At 38.3% G+C, this 9,168-nt stretch overlaps 1 non-coding gene across 1 annotated transcript; it reads left to right on the forward strand.

Annotated features, from left to right (window-relative positions):
• The first annotated feature begins 8,430 nt into the window (after positions 1–8,430).
• LOC145118037 (small nucleolar RNA R71) lies at positions 8,431–8,537 on the forward strand. The gene has a single exon (XR_013713021.1). It is a non-coding gene; the product is annotated as a small nucleolar RNA R71 (small nucleolar RNA).
• Positions 8,538–9,168: the final 631 nt, after the last annotated feature.

The following is a 9,168-nucleotide window of genomic DNA, read 5'->3' on the forward strand; positions in this document are numbered from 1 at the left end:
ATATGAAAACCTTGTTGTTATCTATTCCTAAGCAATATAAATATCATAACTCTTAAGTAATAGCCCAAAATTCTGATCACCGAACCATGCGATTGAAATCCATCTTCGCGATCAGAATCAGCATGTACTTAATAGAGTTAGACAATGGACTTTACCTGAAGTAGAGCCAAACTTATTGACTTTAACATCCTTAGGTAAATTTGGCAGCTTCGTAACCAATGCCCCTTCCTTTGGCAATAGTTACCTATGGACCCTTGATAATGGGACTATCTCAGACTTCGCCTCTCTCTTTACCATTGGGTCAACCGAGTTGACTATGGCCGATCCCTTTCCATTGGGAAGAGAGAGCTTTACTGGATATCCAATGTCATCATTGTCAATGTCCATAGCGTTTTAGGAAGTTGATCTTAGCAAATAGATAAGACCATTAAGGGTCTTGTCTTAGTCTGTTTCATAGGATTCCCAAAAGAACTCACTATGTGACTTAGAAAGTAGTTGAGCCACCAACTTTCTCAAGACTTTGACACCCAACTCTCCCGGGTTGTCAATATGTGACTACATCTCCAAGATGTGATCACACCTAGACCTTGCCTTGCCAATAGGGCTTGAGTGACCTTAAACTTTTTAGGAACTTGTGGATTAGGGAGAATAATTGGAGGAGGTGAAAGAAGTATGATATCCATGGGACATCATCTTCATTTAGGAAAGCTTGTTTCAAGAGATTTGGGAAGATCATAAATGTCTAGACCAGACATCTTTTTGGGAGATATTCAAGATAGTTGATTTAAAGTCCTTAATATGACACCCAATATGAAATATTAAGGCTAGGACCCAACAAACTATTTTATAACTTAGAAGAGGGATGCCGTAATCCAAGCTATAAAATATTTGAAGGTAGGTGAATGACGATTCACCAATTTCCACCATGAAAAACGAAATAATTTATTAGGTTTTAATTGGATTTGAAAGTCCTAGATATTTGAGATTCATTGAACTGTTCAAAGGCATGTTTCAATCTCAAGTGTGCCCTTCAGGTTTTGTGACTGGGATGCCGAGGATCACAAAACAAGGTGTGAATAACCATGCAAATATACTTGGTACCCTTAATATTTACCCCTTAATCAGTGTGCCGGTTAACCACACACGCTCCACCGATACTATGATAAATATTAAGTTACCCTTTGCCTTCCTTGTTAAGTCCAGGTTAGTATGCCGGTTAACCACACACGCTCCACTAACGACTTAAGCAAAGTGCAAAGTGTAATTTCATGGGTTAGCACCAAATTCACATTTTCCTAAGTAACTAAGATTGGGTATTAATAAGAGTTTAGTTACTTAGTATTTATCATTAATACTTTTAATGAAAGGATAATTATAGTCCTTGTCCTACCCGTTCGGCTAACGACCCTCCACCAGTCAAGGAAGCGGTGGGTGAGAGTGGACACCCATTAAACTGCCATTTTATAGGCAGTAACCTTATACCCCCCTTATAGACCGGCTTCATGAATGAGGCCTATTAACGGTAAGACTGACTTTACTCTTATACATATATATAAATATTATTAACTTATAATATTATAAAGTATAAGGGTTGAATTTTAACTTTTAAAATTCTAAAGGCTAACTTGGAATTAAAGTATTCATAAGTGAAAACTTTTCAAATTCCAAAACTTGAGGGCAAGTTTTGAAACTATTCAAAACTAATTAATTCCATAACTTATGAGTTTAAAGTAGTTTTAATTAAAAAAAAAACTCTTCAAGTTCCATAACTTGAGGACAAGTTATGGAAGACTTTAAACTAATTAATAAAAAAAAATAACTTTTTTTATTGTAACTTATGGAAGTAATTAAGGTTACACTTTTTTTTTTAATTTAATGAAGAGACTCTTGAACCTCCATAACTTGAGGACAAGTTATGGAGTCATAAAACCATTTAATTAGAACTAGACTCTTCATTTTGTAACCTTTGCCAACTTTTATGAGTTTTATGATTCTTAAATGTGACTTTTCATATAACTTGAGGACAAGTTACAAAAACACACTTTGGAATCAACTCTTAGATTAAAATGGATTGAAAACAACTATTTCACACAACTTTTCTATTAATCTAAGAACCTCATAAGAACAAGATAATTCAAATCATCAATCTTCAAGAAATTAGCATGAACATACAAACTAATACAAATCTTGAAATTATGACAATTATCTTAGAAATTGGATTAGCATGAACATTAGCACATCAAAAACAAGTTTACAAAAACATCTTAGGGTAATGTTCCTAGTCCAATTCCAGCCAAAACAATCGAATATATGCATCCAACTCGATTTTTCAGCTACTTTTGCAAGTATAACAAGAAAACAAACCAGGCTCTGACACCACTGTTGGGTTATGAGCATTCTAACACTCCTAAGTGTACATGCAACCCTAAATACCTTGTATCTATTTTTTCTCTATTATACATACAATTATGAACATCCAAGGTATTATCCTAATCTAGCATACAAAATAATAAATATAACAAGATAGAATACATACCTCTTTGATGTAGAATGTCTTCATGAAGCTTGAGTGCCTAGTGCCCCAAGTGTGACACCTCAAATGGTTCACACAGCACCAAATACACTTGGAATAACTTGAGAGAAACTTGAACACTCCTTGAAATCGTCTAGCCCTCACACTCACACATTAGTGCCCGATTTCTTGAGCCATGGGATTCTTTTATATGGTGGCTATTAGGGTTACACCATGTAACTCATAACTTTACCCATTCCTTATGCTCCATGGATTTTAACCTCCATGGAGTATCCATGGGTCACCCCATGGACTTAGTCCAACATAAGGAATCTTGGATCACAAGCCCACATATATAAGAATGAATGATTTACACAATCAACCCATATATTTAATTAGTCTCCTTTTGATCACTTAATTAATTCCAAATTAATTCTTGATCAATACTAATTAAATAACCTTATTAATATATATTAGAACTTATAATATATTAACCAACCTTAAGTGTTATTTCTCTCATTATAGTCTATCCAAATGCATGATGCCATGCAACCCAAATGGACCATGCCGGGTCGGGTCAAGTCTTACCAATTATAGTTATGGACTTAGACATTAATCCAACAACAGGGGCCAGACATAAAACACCGGAGGGCAGGAAAATTTTGGCATGTAGCACTTCTGAAATCCAACAACCCTATGCGGCCCTTTAAACCAGATTTCCCGTACCGCGAGTAGTTAAAAAGATATTGTAACGACACTTATATAACCCATAATAATAGCTTAAATAATTATTATAAGGTTCTAATAATGTTACTATATTTAAATAAAAACTATATTAAAAATTAGGTAGGCGTATCTTAAATACGAGGGGGTTTGGCTAGAAGCCGGGCTCTGCAGGGGCAGGACTTCCGAGCCGAAAGCTCTTCTTCTCGGAGCCGTTGAGCGCTCCGGGGCTTTCTTCTAGCGCTAGGGGAGTTTTTTTGGGAGGTTTAGAGAGAGTGTAGAGAAAAGAAAGAATGGGAAAGGTGTGAAGAAACCGGACTCGATACTTAAACTCCATTCTCGCTCGCCTAGACTTGATGCTTCTATGAAACGACTCTCTAGACTCTCCGTTTGCAAACCCTTTATCCAAATTCTGAAAAGACTTAAATAAACACGTAATAAAAAGAAAAAAAACCATAAACAAATCCTAAATTACTCGTCCAAAACAAACAACCAAAAACAAACAATAATGAAAAATTGTTTTAACACAACCAAAAGAAAATGGATAGAACTTCAATCTTCATCTCCTTCCTCCTCATCCTCTTCATCATCATTCCGCGCTCCACTCCCACTTGCTCCGCTTCGTCTTGTTTTTATCCTCTCCTCCCAAGTAGGCACATAAGGAAATTGACCCCCGTCCACATGTTGAATGTTTAAGTGATTAAACAATTGGATAAAGGACCGGTTGGCAAAATTCACGCCCCTCCCCAAATCATCTTGATATCTTCTCCCCTCCTCATTAAACCACTCCGGGGGTATATCATCTTCGACTGGGATCACCGGTGGATCGGTATGTGTTTGCTCGCGTCTCAGCCTTACCCTCCTTCCCGGCTCCTCGGGTCCTATCACCGCATCATCGTGAGGAATAGCATAATGACCCCCTCCATAATCTTCAATAATTCAGGCTCTTCTAAAAAGAATGGGATTAAAAGGAGGGGTCGGGACCATCGTCATCAAGTTCCATGCTCCTCTTTCCATTAACCCATAGGATTTGGCTAGGCGGGTCACAAACATCCCGCCATTGATCTTTGAAGTTTTGCGATCCTTGACCGCCCCCAGCTAAATAAGACGCCATGCAGTACGGAAGATTGCAAAAAGTATTTGGAGTAATAATACTCCATAAGTAGAAAACATCAAGGTTAGGAACCTTGTCATCATCCTTCCGCATGTTGATTGTATTCGCGATGAGGCGGTGAATCAATCTATGAGTGGGTGATCGAATACTCCCCTCTTGAGCGGACTTGGGGATATAAACTTTGTTAGCAATGGTGTTCCACCATGTGGAACCCACAACACCCTCCGGGAACTCCTTATGACAATGTTCAAGAAATGTGCCAAAACCCTCCGTAGACACCAATTGTTGGTCATAAATACCCAACCTATAAGCTAGTTCCACCATACTACATCGGCGGAATTCACCACCAAGGTAAAAAGTGACAATTCCCGGGTTGTAATAATCGTTCCCTTCATGGAAATTGATGGTTGAGAAAAACTCCCAACACAGCTCCTTGAACACCGGTTCTTGAATGCGGAATAGCCGGTTCCATCCATCGCAAGTAATGGATACCCCATTATTCATAAAAACTTTGACAAGATACGGGGCCAACTCCTCTTCATAACGAACTCTTCCCAACCATTCCCAATCAATTGCATTGGGTATACAAATTTCTTTCTTCTTAACTTCAACTAGCTTCTTCTTCCATCTTTTCATTGTGGATTCCGAATCAATTCTTGGAAAATTTAACCAAGGATGGTCTCCTTGGCTACCTCTGGAGCTTTGTCCACCCCTTGAAAACATTTTCTGCAACATAAGAAAACCATACAAACCAGAAAACACGGAAACATTAAAAACTAAAAATTTCGACTGTCTTCAGGGACTGACTCGTCGAGTCCACGAACAGACTCGGCGTGTCACATGAACTGTTCGAGTCGAATGTCTGAGATTTATCAATTCATCCAACAAAACTCAAAACTGGTCCCAGGGGTTTGTCTTGCGATGCATACTAAGTATAAATTCATAGACATATGCATCTATAACATCTTATTTAGGCAAAGATTAAAAACCCTAGAATCCTAATCAATTCAAAGGAAACTGGTTGCACAAATTGGGATCAATATTCTGCAAAGATTAAAGCTTTGAGAAGATTTTAAACAAAAGATGTTACCTTGTTAGAAGATAGTGGAAGAAATCAAGAAAAATGAGATGAGTTTCTTGAGAGAATCTTGGCACGTCGAGTATAGGGGTGTCGGCCGTATGAAGTGAAAATGTTTATCAATTAGGTTAAAACCCTAATTTTACAGAAATGTAAATTTTTTTTTTTTCAGTAATTTTGATCGAATCGTCGAGTCATCGTTCCGACTCGGCGAGTCAAGTCGCGAAATTATTTTCACATCTGCGTAAGTCCACGAACAGACTCGACGAGTTTATTATTCTGTTGAAAACATTTTTCCTTTTCTGAAAAATAAAATTTCTTTATTAAAAATAACGCCGCACCCCACATTTAGACCTTAATTACCCTCAAGTAATTAATTATGGATGAGAATGAAGATTAAAATAAAAAAAAAAACTAAGTAATCCTTACGAAAACAAAACGAAAAACGAAAAAGAAAAGAAAAGCAAACTCTTTTGACGGGTTGCCTCCCGTTAAGCGCTTCTTTTGAAGGAGTCATTAGCTGGACTCCTTCCCACTTTACGTTTCTTCTTCTTCCTCCATTGGGATCTCCTTATTTAATTTTTGTACTTTGTATTTGGTCTTGTACAAGTAGATTTTTCTCTTATATGCCCTCTTCAATTCCTCCATTCTCGTCCTTGCAGTGATTTCTTCAACTTTACGCTTTTTCCCTCTATCGTGCTTATTTTTCTCCACTCTTTCCTTTTCACGCTCCATCGTTTCCCTTCCTTTCTTATCTTTCTTGATTTCCTTTTTGGTTGTTACAGAATACGGTGCTTTGAAAGTGAAAACTTCACACGTAGTAGAGACAATGGCACGATGCTTGGTTCTTTTGCTTTTGATTGTCATCTCTTCTCGATCTAGCATATGTGATTTAATAGAAGAGGTATGATTATCACCATTCACATTTTTAAGATCCCCTTTATCTTCCAAACTCCCTCCATCCTTTTCTTGAACAGCCGCATCATTCTCTACCATTGCTTCAAGACAAGACAAATGTGCATCCTCAAAGTCGATACGATCTTTAACAGCCTTGTTTCTCTTAATAGGATTCTTCAAGTAATCATGTAAAACTTGCAAATCTGGTTCACAAAGGGTACTAACGGCTTGCAGACTATCATGTCCAGCAGATTGGGTATTTTCGAAGGTACTCGTCGAGTCAGCAGATATGACTCAGCGAGTCAGAGAGTTTTCAACACTTTTGAGGTTTTCTTTGCAGTCAGCTTCCTTGACCAGCCTTTCTATCTCCTCCAGATCTCCCTCGGCATCAAAATTCTCTTCCAAGGATAATAAGAATTGGTTTGGATTGACCTCTTGCAAGTAAGCAAGTTCTCTCTCCAATACTTCATCACCTAAAATTATGGAGGAAACCTTATCTTCTTTTGACTCTTTGGGCTTCTCCTTTTCCTCTGCTTCAAAAATTACCGAATCATCTCCCACCCTTAATGTTAGTGTAGATTCACGCATGTCTACCAAGGCACAAGCGGTATTCAAGAATGGCCGCCCAAGAATGATTGGTACTTTAGAGTCCTCCTCCATGTCTAATATTATAAAGTCAACCGGAAATACTAATTTATCAATTTTGATAAGGAGATCTTCACATACTCCCATTGGATGTATTATCGTTTTGTCTGCTAGATGAATCTTCATTTGAATAGGCTTTGGGACCGGAAGGTTTAACTTTTGGAAGAAGGAATATGGCATAATATTAATACTTGCACCCGAATCCGTCAATGCTCGTGTGGTCATTATGTTCCCAAATTGACAAGGTACGGTGATGCTTCCCGGATCGCCCCTCTTTTCTGGTAGTTCACTTAGCACTATTTCAGCAACTTCTTCTATATTTCTTCTAGTGGTAAAGAGATTTTTAAGTAAACTACCATATTTCGGTGTTTGTAATATCGTTTCAACAAACAGAATATTTAGTTGGAGTGCCTTTATGTGCTCCATAAACCTCCTATATTCTTGAATCTGCTCATCAGGTATGGCTCGGCTCGGAAATGGCAAAGAGGGTCAGTAAGGCTTCAAAAGAGAGTAGTTTTTGGTATCATCTTGTCGACTCGTCGAGTCCATGATGGATACTCGGCGAGTCGAGTCGGGCTTACTCAAATCCCAGCTACTTTCTTCTTCTGTTCGCACTTTGTTGGGATTTTTCTGGATAGCGGTCAGAGGAGTGTAAATTGGCTCAGAATCTGTTGTTATTGCATTCACATGCGCCATTCTTGGATTTTGCTCGGTATTACTAGGAAGTTCACTGGGTGCTCTTTGGTTGATTTGTTGTGCAAGCTGACCTAGCTGTTTTTCGATGTTATGAATAGATGCTTGCTGATTCCTAAGCATATTTTGCCGATCCTTCATCATAACTTGATGTTCTCTAAGCATATTTCGTTGCTCTTTCATTTCAGCATCTGAATCATTATGCTTCTTCTCAGACGCGGCTACAAATCTTGTGAACATCTCTTCCCAATCGGCTTTCTTCTCCAGCACCGGTTCCTGTTTTTTATAATAGCCCCTTTCTTTTTGCTTAAATTTCTCCTCCTTTGCTTTTTTGTACTCATCATAAGGAAGCCAATCCTTTTTGGGTTTTCGCCAATTGTCATCATACCTATCATCACTTGAATAGCACACTTGCACCCTCCGGTTCCCGTTTTCGTCTAGATCACAATCTTTAGTGAGATGAGGCCCTCTACAATTTTCTCAACCGACCCTAATGACATGGATGGATTGGTCCATCTTAGTCATTCTTCTATCCAAATTCTCTAGTTTAGCCATCATTGCTGCCATGCTATCATTAACTGAGTTCACCGCCCCCGACTCAGCTCATTCCTTGGGTTATGATATTCTCTAGAGTGCTTAGAGAATTCTTCAATTAGGGCCTTTATCACCGGGGGTGCTTTCTTCGTGAGTGGTCCTTGCGAATCAAGGAGTTGCCTAGTTGTTACATTTACTCCATCATAGAAAATGGAGACTTCTTGTTGGCTGTTTAGATCATGATGTGGGCAATTCCTCAGTAAGCTTTTGTACCTTTCCCACGCCTCATATAGTGACTCTCTAGCTTGTTGTTCAAAATTAGCTATGGCTTTCTTCAACTTGGCTATTTTTGAAGGGGGGCAAAACTGGTCTATAAAATCTTCTTTCATTTTAGCCCATGTAGTGATGGATCCTGGGGGAAGTGATTTTAGCCAATCCTTTGCATCTCCCTTGAATGTGACAGGTAGCATACGAAGCAAGACAGTGTCGCGAGCCACATTAGGGACATTGAAGTAGTCGGCTATGTCATTGACTTCGTCAAGATGCTTGTATGCGTCTTCATGATCCTTCCCGTAGAATGGAATCTCCTTAAGTTCGGCAAGTATGTGACCTTTAAGTTCAAAGGTGGCAGTTGCGGGGATGATGGGTTAAACTAACTAGTTTTATCCTACTTTTCGCTTACGAATTAGACACACAAAGACAGTAGACCTATCAATTGTGGTATAGTTAAATAAGTAGGGTATCGAACTCAGGGAACGTAAATTAAACTAATTACTAATATTATCTAAAACAAATAATAAAATAGGAGGGGTTTTCTCTAGTTTTGCAAGACTAGAAACTTAACTAAAACTTACCTAGTACTTAATTAAGCAGCTAAACAATTAAATTGCCACTAAATTCAATGATAAAAAAGACTTCTGTCTAGGTTCGAATCATTTGATCCTATGGTTGATTTTATGGTAAATATATCGG

This window comes from Lactuca virosa, chromosome 5, assembly GCF_052849685.1.
Source record: "Lactuca virosa cultivar CGN04683 chromosome 5, Lactuca_virosa_CGN04683_v6, whole genome shotgun sequence".
NCBI classification, from domain to species: Eukaryota; Viridiplantae; Streptophyta; class Magnoliopsida; order Asterales; family Asteraceae; genus Lactuca; species Lactuca virosa.